This window comes from Anguilla anguilla, chromosome 8 (assembly GCF_013347855.1).
Source record: "Anguilla anguilla isolate fAngAng1 chromosome 8, fAngAng1.pri, whole genome shotgun sequence".
Classification (NCBI taxonomy): Eukaryota; Metazoa; Chordata; class Actinopteri; order Anguilliformes; family Anguillidae; genus Anguilla; species Anguilla anguilla.
The window spans coordinates 27574669-27594291 of NC_049208.1; the positions used below are offsets into that span (position 1 = coordinate 27574669).

Here is a 19623-nt window from a genome sequence, read left to right on the forward strand (position 1 = left end):
CTCTGGTATATCTTTCACTTTTCATGTTCAGCATTTTCAGCTGTGCTGAACCCTCCTTTCAGTCTCTAGTCTCCACTCTGCCTTAACACAATACTTCAGTCAGTTTCTAATGGTAAAACCAGTTTAGGTACTGAAATTGTGGCAATTGTGACAATTTCTGAAACGCACATGTAAATATGTCTAAAATCTAGTAAATATAAATCATACAAATGTAAATCATGTATAAATAAGAACTTGTCACCTCTGTTTTTGCATACAACGTCCACTACTGCATGGCACAGTGGCAATGATATACAAGCCTAGAATCTGTGAGATGTTATATGAGAATGAACAGTTACAAGTGTTATATGAGAATTTTTAACTGCTTTTGACAATTGATAATGCAAATTATTTTTCTTCCCCTTAATGTATTATCATCAATGATCTAATAAAGGCTAAGTGACAAAATTTTCATAAGGAAAGTATTAAGGAGCATAAGAAAGGTGAACATTATTTATTTATTTATTTAATTATGTATATTAGAAATATAGCATAGGCTGTGAGTTTTAGTAGAGATATTCATAAACCTAATTGGGTTAAAGTTATTTGATAGTTACAACACAATCATTTTCTCTTTCATTATGTCCACCAGATGTTTTTGGCTGTAACAAAAAATACAGTTTAGTAATTTTTAAGACTATGTTGTGAAAGTGACTTTAATATGTACAATTCTAAATACACTTTTTAAGTAACAGAGCCATACTTTTGTACTAGCTTGGGCCATTCATTTGTGGTCCTTTTGAGTTGAGGGTTTAGAAAATCTTTCAAGGAAGATACTTTGAGGCACCTTCCTTTGTTCCAGCAAGTTCCGCTGTGCACGCCGACTTAATTTCCATTATACAGCATTGGGTGGTTGACTCATGCCCAATTACCTTTATTTATATGCGATTATTACTTCAGTGATTTGCTTTTGATTCAAAATGCACCATTTCTCTACCTGCTTTACTCCACATTCTCTGATGCACTGCATCATTAGCACAAAGGCACTGATCCCTATTCATGAGACTCTCATCAGTCCGGTACTACTGTGCAGCTCCAGCGTAATCAAATGAAAGGCAGAGCACTCCGGATTTCAGGGTCCAAAACAACACTGACGTAATGGCAGATGATACACAATGGAAACTAAATCTGACAAGTGGCTGCTTAATATCCATTCCGTAGATTTTGTGCCAACGCAATGCGCAATTAGAACACGACTGGTTTTGTAGAGTGTACAATGCAAAATGCAAAATCTGAGTTTCATTGAATTGTAAGATTATAGTTGTGAATAATTGTGAATACGATACAAGCAGTACCACCTTACTATAACTACTTCTGTGTGCTAACCCTAACCCAAACCAAAATTCTTCTGCTGTTCGTCATGAGATCAAGTCTGTGTGGCTTCAAAACTGTTCCATGGTCATCATTGATTTTAGTCCCAGAACTGGCTTCAGATATAGTATGCCTTTTTGTGGTTTGTATTCTAGGCTTCATATACCACCTTTGCAAAGGCACCCCTCCCCAAGACATTTCTTCATTTCTTTACCGTATGAAACAAGGATTGAAATCAGGCCTTAGTGCTTTTGGCACATACCTTCGCTAATTTGATCAAGCAAGCAACAGAGTACCCCCAGGTTTGGTAGATCCCTGAAGCCTAATTAATTTGAAGCTTTTGTCATCCATCAGCATATGGCTGTCATTAAGGCGATCAAACTCTCGGGCAGAAATGTGTTTGGAAAATCATTCACTTTTTCACCCATCTGGTGACATGGATAATTGATCACCCGAGCAACGTGCCTTGGTTCTTCATTATTTACCTCAGAGAAACAGCCCTGAAGGAAAAATCTCTATCTTTCCCTTTTGCTGCTTGTTGCTCTCAAACATCATAAAAATCACTGGATCAGATACAACAGACAACAGATAAAAATGCCCCTTGGGACTAAATAATTTACAGTAGGATTTGGCTAGGAATGCTTTAGGGCCATTTAGTAAACTGAACAACGAGATTGGATGTTTTTGTAGTGTCAAAAATTGTGTCCCAGAAAATGACAAATATTGTTCACAACAGAGAATCAAGTACAAGAGAACCAGTGCAGCTGGATGGCTAGCTTTGCCAGGAAATAAGGTTCTGGTTTGTGGGAGAGCCCCAAGGCCTACTACTGAATCCGGACTGTGGCAGTGCCAACTCTGGCTAGCAGTCCTAGAAAGCACATCACTGGCTGTAATGACACTCAGTGACAAAGGATTTGAGCTACGTATATCAGGGGTCCCTTGCCCAGGTCCCGGACAGCTCCATGATCAGGGGTGCCGTGGGCCGCTGACAGTTCACGCGGTTACATTTTGAATTCTACAGCGTCCATGTAAAGTAAACTTTAGGGGATGGAAAATGCTGCGCTAAGTCGGCGTGTGGGCCTCATTGCAGATTTATTAGCACACAAAAAAACACTGATTGAATTCAAGGTTGGTTGGGATGAGATTAAATTCAAGTTTCCTATCCAAATGACATTGCCCTTCCCTCAACCTCCTCGACCCGGAAAGTCAATGCAGTAATGAATTCATAACGTAGCCCCAATGAGATGTTTATTACCCTCCCTGAAGGAAAAGAGGAACAGCTTATGAGAACACTAATGTATTTATTTTGACTATTTTTACACTCAGGTGAGAAGGGATGCCATGAACAGGAATGCAGGGAACTCTAATTTTACCTGCTCAAATATAAACAGAGACATGCAGACATGTTGAATATGTAAAATTTATGTCATTGTTTCATATTCAACATAAATCTACTGATGTTTTGTCTTTGATCCAGAGTCCTTATGACTGATAGTCTTTGCTTTTCTTTTCTTAAAATGTTTAAGTCAGCATGCTCAATTTAGGGGTGCTTTGAGTAAGGTTTTTTGAGGATACCATTATTGATCGATTTCTTTTGTAAGGTAATTAGTCATATGATAGGCGGGATGAATCCACTCCAAGGTGGTCCGCTATCAGAAGATAATGACCTTTGCAAAGTCAACCATTCTTCACTTCCATGTTGGTCATTATTTTTCAATAGCAGAACACCTTGTCGTGGATTATCCTTACTAAACATACAGTTCCATTATGTATTATAATAGCTTTGAAAAGGGATGCATTTTTGTGTGTGCTTCCAAAATAGTTGATCATTTCATTCAGTTGTATTGTTATTCCAGTGACTCTTTCACATATATGTAGTTAAAATCCTTCCTTTAACATTATTTTTTCACTGCTTTGTTTCCTCAGTGCAGGGATACTATAAATCAAAAGTATTGATTATTTAAAATCTAATTTTTACATTATTAAACATCATTGTAGAAAGGTGCAACTATATAGTTCATCATCTCCATCATCAGCCAGGTTGTTATTGACACACCTGTGTGTTTTCAATTATGTCCTTTAAAACTGAGGGAACTGATCTGTTTGTCACTTTTTGCGGCCTCAGACGATCCCAGTGAATGTTCTAAAGTCACTGACCTATTGGATAGGTTTAACAACAGAACATATTACAGACAGTTAATCGTCTCACAAAAGTCACAGACTTAATGGCAAGTTATATAGTCAGTATATGTGTCTTGAACACCTGGAGGGGGTATACTGACATGGCTCTTGAAAGATTTTTCAAGTCCTTGCTTTTCCCTCCCCCAAAAAATCCCTTCAAATCAGGGACTCTAAGCAACAAACATTTTCTTTTTTAAATAAAGTAATATCAAATTAAAACAGAATTTATGGTTCCTTTCCTGCTACACAGTAATAGCCTGCAATAAAAGGAGCTAAAGCATTAAGCAAACACTTCCTTCTTTATTAGGACAATTTGTAGAGAAAGCTGCAAATTAAGGTAAATGGATAACCTACGATCCTAAAGCTACCATTTCAGGGGCCAGTGAAATAGCATTCAAGATAATGGCACAAAAGCTTTAATGTGATAGCTCATAAAACTGTATTCATGCACAAATAAGAGGACCAATAAAATGACAAAGCGCATGAATAATAAACATTCCATTGCGCTTCACAGAAGTCATACATTACCTGAAACAAACAAATAACGATTAAAACTAAAGAAGGTAGTGAAGTTCTTCACTAAAATGGTAGGAAGTTCTTAGGGTGGTTGAAAAATATAAGATCAAAATTTCAGTTTAAAAAAATATATATCATCAATGTATTACAATGTATTTCAATACAGTATTTCAGTACACATTTCAAGCATAGTCTGTAAACCTGCAGACATACAAAATCCCTAAATTTGTCTGAGTAAAGTTAATGCTTCAACATTTTAAAACAATTCTTGAATTGGCACTGAAATAACCTGTTTGTTTCAAATTCCCTGCACACTGTTTGAGCCTTTCCTCAGGTTTTCATGGTGGATTGAGTAAACCTCTTACTGACCCAACATAAAAATTTCTAAAAAATGCAATACACAGAAAATGTAAGATAACTTAACTTTACTACTTTAATAAGTAGCAAATTATTAACAAACAAAACTCAAAAATTGTAATTGTTGGTCCCGAGAATGTAATCATTGTTGTGTACTCAACATCAATGTTTCTCAACATTTCTTTTTCTCCATGGCCCCATGTGTAATATATTCTAGGTCGCTCCTTATATGTTGACATTTTCCTTCCCACCTGTCTCCTACTGCGGTGACAAAAGTGCTTTATTTAAAAAAATGTGTTTATTACGACAGAATTGCTTGCTGTTGCCAGGGCCATTACATTGCTTTACATTGCATTAAACAAATGTCATCTTTGAGTAAGCTTTACTCATTCAAGTATGTTAAATTGCTTTTTAAAAAATGACAAATTAACGGGCACTACTTACACACAAGAAAAAATCTAAATGGATGTAAAAAAAAAATGCTGAAATATATATATATATATATACATACACATATTTTTTCAGCAAAATTATGAAACACAGTGGCATAAGTATTCAAGGTATATTATGCATATTGTCCTTGTAACTGTTGAAGTAGCCTTCATGGCAGGGGCAGGTGATTTTCATCTGTTCATCCAGAAAAGCTTTGTGCTGCTGGTTTTATGTCAGAATGTTGATCCGTAGTCTCCTGCCCTTCAGCATTGGCTGATAATATGCTTTGGACATTAAACCATTTAATCTTTTGAACACTGTGCTTGCAGTGTCCTGTGATGTCTCAGACCAGAGTAAGACTAAGACACTGCTCTTCTTCTCTCTCTCACGGCTCTAAGTGCTCGAAGATATTCCCTGATGTGGCATCAAAGCTGGCCAGAGCTAGCAGTGACTGAAATTATTGCGCCTTTGAAATATCTCCCTATACTTGCCTTAGCAGAGAAACTCATGTAGTAGCTTTACTTTTTCATTTGGTATTACAGACTATTCCACAAAGGCTTGTTTGGGTTCAGATCTGACGTGGAGACATTCAGTTTCATGCTCCTCTAATCGTTGGGCATCAACTCAACTGCTCTGTGGACATCTCATCGTTCACCAGAGTCACGAGACTTCCACACTGAGGAACAAGTCCCAGTCGCACAGCAAGTTCCGAAAATCTCATGTATTTCAATGACAGCTAATGTGCAGGGCTTGCATTGTTTAAATGGCAAGTACAGTAGCCTATATTCTAATATTAAATGCAATAGTGTGAAAATGTTCTATCTGTTTTTCAGAAATGATTGTCTCTGGTCAACCTTTTGACTCATCTCAAACTCTTCACACGAAAGACCTTGGTTTTACAGTGATGACAAGCATGCATAATTACAGCATTCCGTGGATCACATGACAAAAAAAATGCTCTTAATCATTTTAACACCAAGGGCTTGCATGTCAAACATATGGCAACTAAAATGGAGCAGGTAGGCTTCCTTGACATCTGTATGTAGGAATGTATAAATAAGGCTTCTCTATTTAGGGATAGAGTATGGTATTCATAAATGTATCTCTGTTGGGTGAATTCTTGGCAATTTGTTGTGGTTATTTGAAATTATATCGGCATTCTTCCCCCATTGAAGATTTTGCCAAGGATAAGTCTGCCATTTTCCCAGTCATTCATCATGATGGGAAGGGCATCATTAACACAGCAGATGTACAGATATGACTGGAAGCCCAGCAAAGATGGAGAGCAATGGAGGTTTATGATATGTGCACAACAACGCATGCACAATACAACAGTAAGGGGTTGTACAGAGTCCATTCGATCCTACAGCCGTATATATCTTCCTCGCCCTGCTTGGCATTGAGTTTTTGTGAAGCTGTCAACGTAATTATTTTTTTATGCTTTCGGATAATGATATCTGTTCCTCCTGAAAGATTCTTCAGAGCAGAGTGGGAACGGAGTGAGACAAACCAGCCGAAGACATTGTTCGGATTTCATTGTTCAGTGTTGTCATGTGTGTGTATGTGTGTGTGTGTGTGTGGGGGTGGCAGTGGTGAAGAAACACAGCCAAGCGTAAAAGACAGGCAGGAGAGAAAAACAATCTATCAGCTTGTCAAATCGACAATGATGGCATTAAACCATAAAGCGCAATAACCAAGCACAGGGCCCTTGTCCTATCTTTTGTCAAAACAGTCTCTATAAATAGCATCCAAGACAGCTTGTGTAAGCGCTCATGTTTGCATGCCAGTCTCAAAAGCTACGCTTCCAATACTCAAGCTGAGTTCCCGGGAATTGTGAGCACTTAAATTCATACATCATCATACGCCGTTTTGTCATTAACTACTACGGTGTTTTCATCTTACTTTTTGTAGAAAATATATATTTGATGGTGTAATTCACTGTTTTAGTCAAGCACACCATCTTTGATTTCAGAGAGAACAGATATATGAATGATATAGTTGGTTACAGCTGGTTCAAAGCCACAGGAAAGGTCTGACAGGTGAAAAGTAAAGTTGCATAGGCAATAACACTGTCTACCCCATATTAAAAATAATATTCTATTTTCTTCTCTACACGTATACAAAACTCTTTTAATAATTTGGTGCAAGTTAAAACTATATTTGTAACATTTCGATTTAATTTAGTACCGTACATTAATTTATTTATTATGTAAAAGGGCAACAATTAATTTTCTCAACAACATTAGTCAAAGATGAATTTGAACAACAGGGCCTCTTGATCCTTGGTATTATTTGGACTTTTAATTGTTTGACTTTCTATAAAAAGTGCTTTTATAACCAAAATGTGATATAAGCTGCACGGGTATATATGCAGGTTAAGATACATTTTGTTTAGCAATGCATATGTTTTTTCAAATATTTGGAGGTTGTAACATGTCGCAAGGCACCCACTGCCCTTATAAAAGCATAGAAAAGCATCTCTGTGGTTCAAAGAAGATAGTAATAACCATTAATGGCTTTTCTTCTTTTTTGGTCTCAATGACAATGACATGATCATTAAGGGGATGAACAGGTATAAATAGACCATAATATGTTAAGGTTTTTTATAAACAGCATGACGCAGGATGTACTGATCCATTTCCATTTTTTTTTAAACAATAATGTAGCTGGAATAACAGAAACAAAACCCCATACCATGTCCAGTGATAGGAAATCCAAATATTGCTCTAATGTGAGAAATGCATAGTCTGTATACTGATCAGGAGATTTTCAACGGCAATCACTATGGAGATAAAAGTGATCATGATCATTATTATAATATCCCATTCTACTTGACTAACTTATCAATCACTGGCTTCTGTGGGTTGCGCAAAGTGATTTGTTTGTTGAGAATCAATGATTAGATTTATAATTTAATTACAATCAATAAGATTTGTTCTGAGTTGATGCGCTGCTATTAATATTGTCCACTGCCATTAAGATCATTGATGGAAAACGTCTAAATGATGAATACTGAAAACAGGCTGGCAAATCCAGTTAAAATCCCATTGCATCTGGGACCAGGGCTGTAGCAGACGGTTTTTTTTTTGGTTGCCAGTTGAAAACCTACAACTCAAAAGCTTAACCAGTGTCTAATTATGAGCCTTGAATTCTCTGACTGTGCACATCAGACGAGGCATCTTTTAAAAGTTCAAGTGGAATTGTACGGGTGACTTGAGGATATCAGAAGAGAAACCAAGGAGGATTTATTTAAACTGAAAGGGAATCTGAGAGGTAGCACTGAGATCTGGCCAGAGATCGTGGGATTTCACAGAAAGCCTTTTCTCGTGAATTCTATCCTTCTCCTTCTTCGCTCTCGCTTTGCCTGTTGTTGCCAGGACACTGGAGTCATGCTTGTGCTTCATCATTTGTTCAGACCACCAATGCCCTTTACATCATTGCTATTTCGATTCTGTATGTGCTGCACGGCACAGAATAGATCGTAGAAGAATCAAGGAAAAAAAATATGTTTATAAATTGTAGCTGAGGGATGGCCAATGCAGTAAAACTACAACCATCGGGGACTGCTGTAAGAGCTGACCAAATAAGGTCAAAAATTTCAGGAACTCATACATTCACAAATGACAAAACCCGTAATGCATTATGGAATCCATTTTCCCGGCATCCGTTTATCTTTCAAGAACAGTAAAAATGTTGTCACTGAGCACATGAGGCGAGGCTAATGTGATTAAAATGATCTTAAGAGAAAGGAAAAAACAGAGAGACCTTTTTCTTTTGTATACATAATCCTTGCTCCTAATTTTATTTAAAAGGATCAACAGAAACCCCAGGACAGGGTGCATGCATGTAAATTTCTTGTATAATTCTGTATTGATGGTAACAGGTGCTGTACAGCTGCCAGTATTGTCAATCAGCGAACGTGAGACTATGTTTTGATTAGGTAGAAACTACTTTGGTTTTGCACTGCGGCCAGCTGTTTCATTAGCATGGGTTGAGATGATTTTGCAGGTAATTAATCAGAGGGCACTATCAATGGCCAGCTGATACACAGCCCAGTATCAGAGGCACTGGGGGCTCGGAACAGCGAGAATTTGCTCATGTGTCGCTGGTGTTCTTCCACAGCCGTTTTAGGGGAGGACACCATGTTCAAGAGTGTTCAAGTGTGGAAGCACAGCACGCATTCAAACAGGATGGACTAAACAGATAACCAAAACTCCAGCTATTCATATATATATATACACACACACACGTATATGAATGTATGTATGTGTGTGTGTGTGTGTGTGTGTGTGTGTGTGTATGTGTGTGTATGTGTGTGTGAGTGGAAAACTAAAAATTAATGTGTGTTTGTGCGTCAAGGGAGGTTGCAGAGAAGCACAGGATGTCAGAAACCTCTGGTGATGCAGGTGTTTGTCGGCAGCAAAGGGAGTGGAAGTGACAGTTAAAATGTTACTGTGCCAAAACAATAATAAATATTGCTGCAAGCAGCGATACATGGACATAACAATCATGTTACATACTGTCAAACAATCTGCCAAGTTGATAAGTCTCATTCATGTGGTTAGGCCAAAACAAGGGACAGAGGAAAATTGGTAATAGCATTCCAAAATGTGGCCAATACAAGATGGAGGCAAAACATAAGAGTTATATGTTCCAGATGACAAACTTCAGAACACTACAGAAAGTTTTAAGTCTCTAAAAGACTCAATAGCACCACCATTTTGATTTTGATCCAAGTGTTTATAACAACTGTAGTGCTCGGTGTTTCAATGCTCTGCTTACTTCTGCAATGTTAGCATTTCTGCGATAATCATGAAAGATCAAAATCAAACTAAGCGTAGCCACTGCCTGCTGTCTCCTGCAGTCCCTCTCTAATCAGTTAAGAGGTAAGTCTGGGAGCTGGCCTTTAGATTGACTGCATGCCCGTGTCCTTTGGTCACACAGAATTATATCTGACAGCTGAAACAAGGTGATAAGTGATGGCTACTGAAGGACTTATAATGAAGTATTATTCTTTCAGATGAAGTCAATGGTTTACCCAAGGACAGCCTTTCTGTTCCCCCCACTGTTGTTCTTAATAATAATCCTTGTGCTTCGCCTTCAAAAGGAAAATACTATTGTGAATAATGCTGATACAAAATTATAATAAATACATTAAAAATCCATTGGTTTAAAAAAAAAATTGTTCAGTTAATTAAGTACTCATTCCAACAGCATAAATTAATCAAATTGGCTGTTTTTACCATTTTTGTCAAGTGTGCTTCTTGATTTGTCACTGTTCCCGCGGCAACCCACACAAAGAGCGCTGCAGCTGAAGTACCTCGTCTATGGTTTTCCACAGTACAGGCCACACAGTACCAAAGACAAGAGCGAGCACAGATCAAAAAAGAGCTGAGCCTCTCACTGACAATACCTAATATCTTTGCTTAATTGGTTTTCAAACTCATCTTATGCTTGATGGGAACAGGCAAGTGTGTGCAGCAACGAGGGGCTCATAGTAAGCTAATGTCATCGTCTAGACTTGAAGCTGCAAGGTTACAGATTCTTGGCCCATCCTGTACCTAATCAGTCTATAACCCCAAAAGGTAGATTTGCAGCTCTAGATTCAAAATTTTGTTTGAACCATTTTTGTGTCTTTTTAGGGCTTGGAGATGGGCACCTGTTATCTGATCTCAGCAATTGGAGAGGAAAAGCAATAATGGTGACAATTTTTCCCAGGGAGTTTTTCCACCGTGTAATTTCCTATTTGAAACTGGGGCTGACAAGACTGTCTGAACATCTCAATGATTCAATGTACTGACTCTCTCAGCCCATCATCCTCCTCAGGTACTTCACCACTGGACTTTCTGTGTGTGCTTGTATGTGAGCGAGAGAAATTAAAAGAGAACAGTGCTGAGAATGAAGGAAACATGCTTCACATTTGCACACACACACAATCACGCGCACACACACACACACACCCACAGTGTGTCACTTTCATTTGTGTTGACCGATCTCAAATGGTATCCATCAGTACCCATTTTGAATTGTGGGTTGCAACAGCATGTGAAAGAGTGCAGGATGAAAATCAAAGGCGGTTTCACTTTATTTTTGAACTAGGGATGCTTCCAAAGCTTGGCGTGCATACTTCACATAAAAAACCTATTCTGGAATGCTTTTGTAGTTCAACAAAATTTTTGTCAGTGTGTTTTCAAACAAGATTTTTTTGGCATCCCGTCATTTCATTGTTTTCAAACCTGCACATTTGTTACAGGCAGTTCATTTGTCTGGCAGCTGCCTTTTCGTGTGCAGAATTGTGCAGGGAGAGTGCTTGTAAACCTTGGTTCCACAATGCCTCCTGTTCCTGTGGCAGAGCGCTGCTTTCTGAATTTAAGAGCCCCAGAGTAAACACATCGGCTGTCCTCTCTCCTTGCTACCTCAAAGGCCCTCCTGTTGGCATTTTGTCCATTTATCTTTGGCGATCAATTTCCTGGGCCATCTCAACTTAGTGATTTGTTTTTGTTGGTGCGCCCCTCTACCCTTTCTCCTTAAAGTTGTGCGGTCATCAGTTTTTTTTGTTTTCATTAATCATGCGGTTGTTCCTTGCGAGGCTGTGGGGATGACCCCCTGATCCTGCCCGCACCTACCAGCTCTCCTGTAATAGTTCTAATTAAGCCTGTCTCGCTGTATTAGGCTGCTTTGCATTTCACTCACCTCCAAACACTGCCTCCACTGCCCGGTCTTTCCACTCACCTTGGAAATTTAATTGGAGCTCAGCGTCGAGTCTGGCAGGCTACCTGTGACAGAAAGAGTACAGGGATGAAGGTGGCCTGCTCTGGCAAAAAGAAGCACGATTAAAAAAGTGAATAAAAAACACAGCAAGATAATTTAATAAATGTTTCATTATTTATGAGAGGATACCATATGCAACTAAAGCGACATGCAGATTTTGCTTTAAAGGAGCTATACTTCAGTGGTTGAGGATTATAAACCGCATCTGCCCATGTATTCCAATAAACATCATTGCTGTGGGGTGCACATGTGGACAATAGTTTTTTCTCTTTTTTGCTCACACATTGGAACTTGTCAGTTATCTAAAAAAATATTATTATTATTATTATGGGCAGTGCCAGTACTCATAGGCGCAAACTGTAGAAGTTCCAGTATGGCGTACCAGTCCATTCTGGAACTTTCCATTTTTGCACCAAGCTATAACATTGAAAAGGCGGGTTGCATTGCAGCGGCCAACATTTACTGGAATCTATTGTTGGGTCAAGCAAGTCAAAGTCGTTTAACAAGAAGTAATCTACAAGCAAGTTTGTAAATCACATCAAGTGGATACGCTCAGAATTCTAAATCCAGTGAATGTATCCTGTGGCATCAGCTGCTGTCTGAATTATAATCCCTTAAACAGGGCAATAAGAATTTACCTTTATTTTAGTGGTAAAAGTTCACAAATACAAACAGGCAGCCCAAAACGAATGGTCTTATTGTGGTAAATAACTATAGCATGCATACCTAGATCCATTAACAAGTGGCAGTACACAATAAGAAGTAACGCTACATGGGCAAAAAACAAAAGTGAGTATCAGCACAATTCAAGCACTGATGGGGGCAGAAAAGAGTATCAGGAGCTTAAAATAAGGGCCAGTATGCAAGAGAAAGTTTGAGTAAGTTAACCTATACATGAAGTGACATTAACTGATCTTGTAGTTAGCATCAACTGATGGACCACAATGGACAGTAACACAAAACCAATGTCACCAACCAGAAAGTCAACATCTTGATAATTGTATTGAATTGCCTTACTTTAAGTTAACTTTTAAAGCTATTAAGGCCGTTTGGTGTACCCCCCACCGTTAGTTTTTTCCCTACCCATGGGGTTAAATGTAGCATTTCACTCCAGGTACTTTTGGTCAGATTGCTAGTTAGCTAGCCTACATGTCCGCTTGTCATTGATTTGCTGGCATAGGGGTCTAAGAACAGTAGTAGGGTTAAGCTGTTGAGGGGGCTGAATCCTCACCTTCGCTTACCATGTGAATGTGATGTGAAGACATTTTAAGCACTCTGTTTAATCTTCACATTTATATTAATGTTAGCTTGTTTCAGAGATGGCTACATCAGTGAAAGGACAACTGTGAATGCACAGAGGATGGAATCTAGCAATCAAATTCACTGTTACATAAAAGCTTGTACCTGTGTTTTTGTATTCTTTATGGGTCACACTCAATAGTCAATGACAGGTTAATATGTAATAATACTGAAAGCTGATTAGACAATTCAGCTTTGACCTCAAGTTGACTTCTCATTAATAAGCATTATTTTAATAAAATATAGCAACCAGATGTTCTAACAGCAGCAGACTCTCTCAAAACAGTGGCCATCTATTCAGAAACAATTGCAGAATGCCTCAACTGACCAATCAGATTTGAGTATTGCACAATAACTTCAAATTAAATTCACTGATCATAGAACATAAGTCTTTGTTATGTAAACATGGGGTGGGCCATGACACCCCCCCCCCCCCACACACACCTTGGTCCAGAACTGAGACAAAAATGCATTTTCCCCCAAGTACTCTGTTCAGTATCCTGCCTGTTGGCCCCTGAATTAAAGATCATTTTTGTAATGAAAGTTTTTAAGGTGAATCTCTATGATAGATTTATGAGTTTATCACAGTTGACAAGGGACATTACACTGGCAGCATTAGAACTGGCAGCATATCAAACAGCCCATCGTAAAATGATCAGGAACCCCTGGGAAGAATACAGAGAAGCACTCTGCTCTGCAGCCACAGGCGGGCCAACCCACCACCTATGCTTTTTATTATAGCAGTGTGTGTGTGTGTGTGTGTGTGTGTGTGTGTGTGTGTCTCAGATAGCAAGTGACTCTGAGCCGGATTTGGGCCGATTCTGGCCCAGGGTCAGCACCGCCGGGCCGGTCTTTCCGCACATCTGGCCCGGAGTTGCTTGCTGTCTGGGGTTTGTGTGTGCGCGCGTGTGTGCGAGTGCATGGGTGTGTGGTTGCAGGCCGTGCATGTCTGTGCCCGGCTACTTGTGCATTTGGGCCGGGGGTTATTAACAATATGTACACGCTGAACCTGTAGTCTTTTAAAGAGCGAAAGTGTCTTCGTCTGACAAAGTGAGTGTGAGACGGCTTGTCTGGACGCAACAGAGAAATCTTGATCCAGCAGCCATAATTCCTCAGGCCTCCCATTCCCTCGCCTCCCCCAAAACCCCACCCGCTCACTCAGAAGCTCCAGAATTGACACAAAGACATTGTCATAGTGGCCACCGGGAAGACATACTCCACCATTTTGAAATAAAAGGAGTCCCCCATGGTGGCACACAATGCCACTCTTATCTCTGCACCGTTCTCCCCAGGTCTGTTTAAGATGCCCGGTTTTCTTGTTGTCAAACTAAAGCAGTGAAAATCAAGCAACTGGAAAGTGTGCTGCACGATGGTACAAAGAGATAAGCAATGGAGCACAAGCATGTGCTTTGTCTCTCCACTCCGATAGCACTAACAAAGAGCCCTCATAGCCTGGATGCTAAAAGAAATGGGTCCCATTCTGGAATCTACACCTCTATGTGCAAGTCCTCTCACTGATAATGACCTTGGTCTTAATTTCTTTTGTCCTGGCATAGGGTGGGTTTATGTCACTCAGACCTAATGACCATTGGCTGCTGTCTTTGGACTTTCCATTGCCTTTCTAGGGCTGTATTTAAGCCTATTGAACTAAACCTTCTAGCATCTCTTATCCTCTGACTATATCGGAGTGTTCTGTCCAAACTGTTGCATTTTGGAAGCAGTACACGGCATGTCAATTAAAGGTCTCACTGTACTTACTGTAAAAGAATAGTGTTCCTGTGTTGACTGAGCCAAAATTGGAGTCGGGCAATGTCCATCCTCCAGTTTTAATTGGCAAAATAAATCCTTTCCTCTCAGCTGATGTGCAGGATCCATTTTAGCAAATTATTTATTACTTTGGGTCAGTTTCATAAGCATACCAGGGCATGTTGTCAGGCTAAGGAGCACGTTTTTTTTTCAGGGTGACAGAAACAATTTCAGGCAAAGCAGGACATTTTTAGATGCTTACCCTAAACAAAGATGCCATTTAGCAGGGATAGAAGATATAAATAGACTACAAATAATTTTCATCCTAATCATCATTATCATAATTGTCATTGCCATCATAATCATCCTCACAGCGATCTTTGATCTTTGAAATCAATTCCCTGATAACCCCAGTTCTTCTGATTTTCAGTTAGCTGTGGATTCTTTTACCATATTATTTTGTGAAAATCATAATTTAAAAATCTTTGTAAAAAATAGCATTTTCATTTAAACCAATCCAAAATTAATGATTTTTTAAAAATATATAATTTGAATTATATGTTTGAAACCATTCATTTCTTTTATGTCAAGCTATTTTTCAATTTCCTTTCTTCATGTGCAGGGACTGCAGGAAATGTAGTCATTTATTTGCACTTATTTAGCCAGGGCATAGGTATGCTTTGTTATTTTAATAATTGTTATTTTAATGTATTTTCATTCAATATCAGATGCCTGCTCTCTGACTTCAATTCAACCGAAAGTTTCCACTGGGAGTTAAAATTGTAATATGTCACAGGAAATGTATCACAGCCCGCCTTATTTCCTTCACTGTCCTACTTTATCCTCATCTTATTACATAACACCTTTTTATTCCTTATAGTAATCATGCAGTTCAGATGGAGGATGGGGTGGTAATGGGGAGGAATCATGTTTGTATATAGACGCGCTTTCTTTTTTTTTTTTTAATGCATATGACTCTGGTGAGGATTTGAGAGTATAGAATGATAATCATCTTAATTAAACTTGATGTCATTGGGAAATGTGCACAAATAAGTAATAAAATACACAGCCCTGATCCAAGATACCCCCCTTCCAATGAAAAAAAGGGTGGTCTGATCATAATCCTTTGAAATATCAGATAATCAACTTAATTATGCTGCCGCAAAAGAGAGGACGAATGCAATATTCTGGACGGGCTGCTGCCTGGCCTATCCTTTTGTCAATATTTGCCAATATTTTTTAATCTCTTGTAGGGACTTCAAAGCTGCATATCGAATAGCATTTTTGCTATGCTAATAAGCATATTATGTCCCCTATAACAGAAGAGCCCTCTGCAGTAACAGAATGCCATTCGCTGGGGTGGAATTATACAGGATTCAGACACTCTTATCCCTTCTTTTGCCATCTATTGTATTCCTGAGATTAAATATAGTGCCCTGTTGTCTGGAAAAGAACCTGCTGCGGGAGATCTAATTTTATGGCCCAAATAAATATCTTATCATTGAATACAATGGATTTCTAATTTCTGACAGCAGTTTTAATAAGGAAAGAGGAAATATTTCAGCACTGGTGTCCTTTTTCTTATCCTCTTTTTAAAATTAGAGGCCTTTTATTTATTACGTTACATTAATTCACAAAGCGATTCAATAAACCAGGAATGAACCTCTGCAGATATGGTATTCTCCAGTAGCTCTTACGTTGATTGCCTGTAATAATTAGAAAAATATAAAAAATCCTGCTCTTATAAGTGCCATCCGATAGCGATGACACTTTCAAAGCTGTAACCGGAGCGTGAGACTGTTACGATGAGCGCATAGCGGGTGTAACGATTAGAATCATGCGGTTAATCCCGTTCCACCGCTGTGCGTTTCCATTGTCGGGTGCGTAAATGAGGCAGCATTCGCTCGCATAAAAGGAGAGCAACCAGTGAATTCCAGCTATCTGAACAAGGGAGGCCAGGCTTTTGTGGGCTACCCCATCCACCATACATCTCTCTAACATCTGTGATTGGGTACGCATTCAATTATAACAGAAATTCTATTAGATTATTTAAAAATGACACGGAATTGCATTACATTGCTGCATTTCCAGATGCCATTGTCCCTGGAGTGGAAGGCTCCAGTCCTGCTGATCAGCAGTGCCATCAGATGAGCTGGTTTTCATTCAGCCACGACTTTTAATTGTTTCATTGAAGTTAATCGGATGCTAACCGAGAGGCCTGTGGGACTTTGGCCCGCCAGAGCTGAAAGATGCCCCATCTGGACTAACTTACTCGAGTCAAAGTGCATATAATGCTTGGTCTAGTGTTATAGTGCCATTGGTACCACACACAACTGAATTTCTGTTCATAATTGACAAAGGCATCAAGACCACCATTTTTAGTCCATTTTATTTGTATCTTTCTGGCATGAAAATCAACACCTGCACAAAAAAGGTAGGCTGTGTATAAGTGGGTCTAAGTGGCTAGAACTAGCCAATTAAGTCCAGTTAAGGAAAGTGAGTTGCTCTGGATAACAGCATCTGACAAATTATGTGAAGTTATGAGGAACCATCAGTACTTAAATTTGTTTTTCAAAGTCAAGTAAAAAGTTCTAGGGCAGTTTGTTTGAATGTAACCATAGTGTTTCCATGATAGCTTCATTCTTACATGTACTATGCATCATTATGATGCAGGAAGCATTGTTGAATTATGCAAACACAGTGATTCAGCTGGGGGCACAGAGAATAAGATATTCCTCTACAAATATGCAATATAAAACAAAAATGAATGATAGAATTGAATATGGAGAACGTAATATGGGAAAACATGCTGGCAGTATATTGCTTGATTTTCTCTAGGTTCACACCAAAACACAAACCATTTTAAAAAGTTTGTCTCGCTTTTTGCCCACAATCTTGAATACACAGTTGTAACTCTCAATATACCTCAATATACTGCTGTTTGATCCAGACCCTACTCATGCAGCACAGTAGCTACAGTGAGTGCACTTTTCTGATCAATGTCTACATGCTAGAGACTATTTTCCTCACTATATACAACACAGCATTACAAAAAGACCTAGTGCTGATTGGTGGAGAGGCATATCATGCACTGGTAAAAACTGCTAGCTCATAGGCACTTGGCTCATTGTTGGAAGTAACTGATGGAGCAGTAACTGGAGGAAACCTGGCTAAATGGAACCTGCCCAACTCCTGGCATAATGAAGCCAACTGTTCCTACTATTCATGATGCCCCAGGGCTATGATGACATAGCCCTGGGGCAAACCTACAGTGTAATATAAGCAGCCCAATACTCTTGAGAGCCTCACATACCTCAACATTTTTGAGGTTTATGAAAATGAAATACATTCAGTTTTGATGTTCTACTATTAAGAAAGATTGTAATATTGCGAGCAATTATCTGCAAAATTATGTGTTGTGTACAAGGCCATCAAACATTTTACACTACTAGCTCTGTGGATAAAGGAAGAATAAAATTCAGTCTGTGGATGTTTACAAGCTATTTTGCCTTTACTTACAGTACATGTCCTTCCTTTTTACAAAATGTCAAGTGTCTTCTGAGGTCATTCCGTCCTTTGATTTTTTCTCTCTCTCTCTCTCTCTCTCTCTCTCTCTCTCTCAAGAAACAAAGCAGAATAAAATATTCACTTTTGTGTGAAAACATGGTAGCTTTTCCAGAACGTACTCTGACTTCAATAATTTACTCATATCACACAACAGTATCCGAGTTCTGAAAAGTCAATAACTACTGAAAGGTTTTGCTTTTTAAGTGTGAATCATTTATGCATGCTTAATTTCTAAACAGATAATTATTAAGCACATAAGCATAATCTATGTGTTGACAGTAGGGTGAGAGCAGTAGCATTACATTCAGAAAATCTGAAACAAAATCTGTTGCACCCACACACATTTTGGAGAGTAATTCATTATGATGCCGATACCATTTTCTTTAGAAAAAATTCATAATTTGTGGTGAATTGTGGTAATGCCTTAATTAAGTAGTACCTAACATTCAAAACAATTTGCACATTCAACATTTTTTAAAGAATCTTAAACTGTAAAATTTAAATAATTAGACTACCGTGCTTAAAACCTTTCAGAGACTGTCATTTTAATTATTGTGACATTTACTGTTCTTCCAGTGTGGAAAGGTATTTTGGTTTTCTAAGGTAACTTCAAATTAAAATCTTTCCGATCACTGTCTAAAGGACACTTTCTAGACGTGGTCCAGTAGAAGCAAACCACCCATTTAAAGGTGCACTGTACTCCAGATAAGGAAGTGTGGACATGAGTAGACAGGCTGTACACTTTAGGTTCCACTCTCTACAGTGTCTCAGTCTAGGCCGGGAGAATCAATATAGAAACAAAATTGAAACTATAACTGCTTGTACGGTAAATGTTGCAGGTTTGATTTCCAGGTAGGACGTACCAATGTTGGAAATAACAACTCTGTGTCTTTGAGCAAGGACTGGGAAAAAAGTCTTTTTTTACAGAAGAACAGGAAGAAGTTCAGAGAAAAAAAGGTGTGTACAGAAGCCTACTGGCTGGATACATCCATTATGAGTTTATCAACCACAGGTCCACCAGATCCATTCACTTGTTATGAAGTTAAAAACAAATCTTCTCTTGGTAGGCTAAGTATCGAAATGGATGCAATCTACTATAAACAATCCAAGGTTTCAAAAGAAAGAATAAATTCACAACAGGATCGTATAGTCACATACTAGCTGGCATAAATATGAAACTTCCTCTTGAACAAACACAATCAAATTATAATATTTCTTCATAAAGATATATGACAAAACGCTGTATCATAAAATCTAACTGAATGAAAATGAAATTAACTACAGGAGCAGAGTAATATTGCTTACAATAAATACATAAATAAAAACATAATGAATGGAAAACAGCTTGAAAATGAATATTTAAACCATCCCTCCATGTCAAAATGCAAGGACCGGCTTCATTTG

General features: G+C 38.5%; 1 long non-coding RNA gene across 1 annotated transcript in view; it reads right to left on the minus strand.

The window, feature by feature from the left end:
• The window catches only part of LOC118234422, a 50042-nt gene that overhangs the window by 23250 nt on the left and 7169 nt on the right, over positions 1 to 19623 (minus strand). The window contains exon 2 of the long non-coding RNA XR_004766664.1: positions 11569 to 11612. This is a non-coding gene — a long non-coding RNA (uncharacterized LOC118234422). The remainder of the gene's footprint in view (positions 1 to 11568; positions 11613 to 19623) is intronic.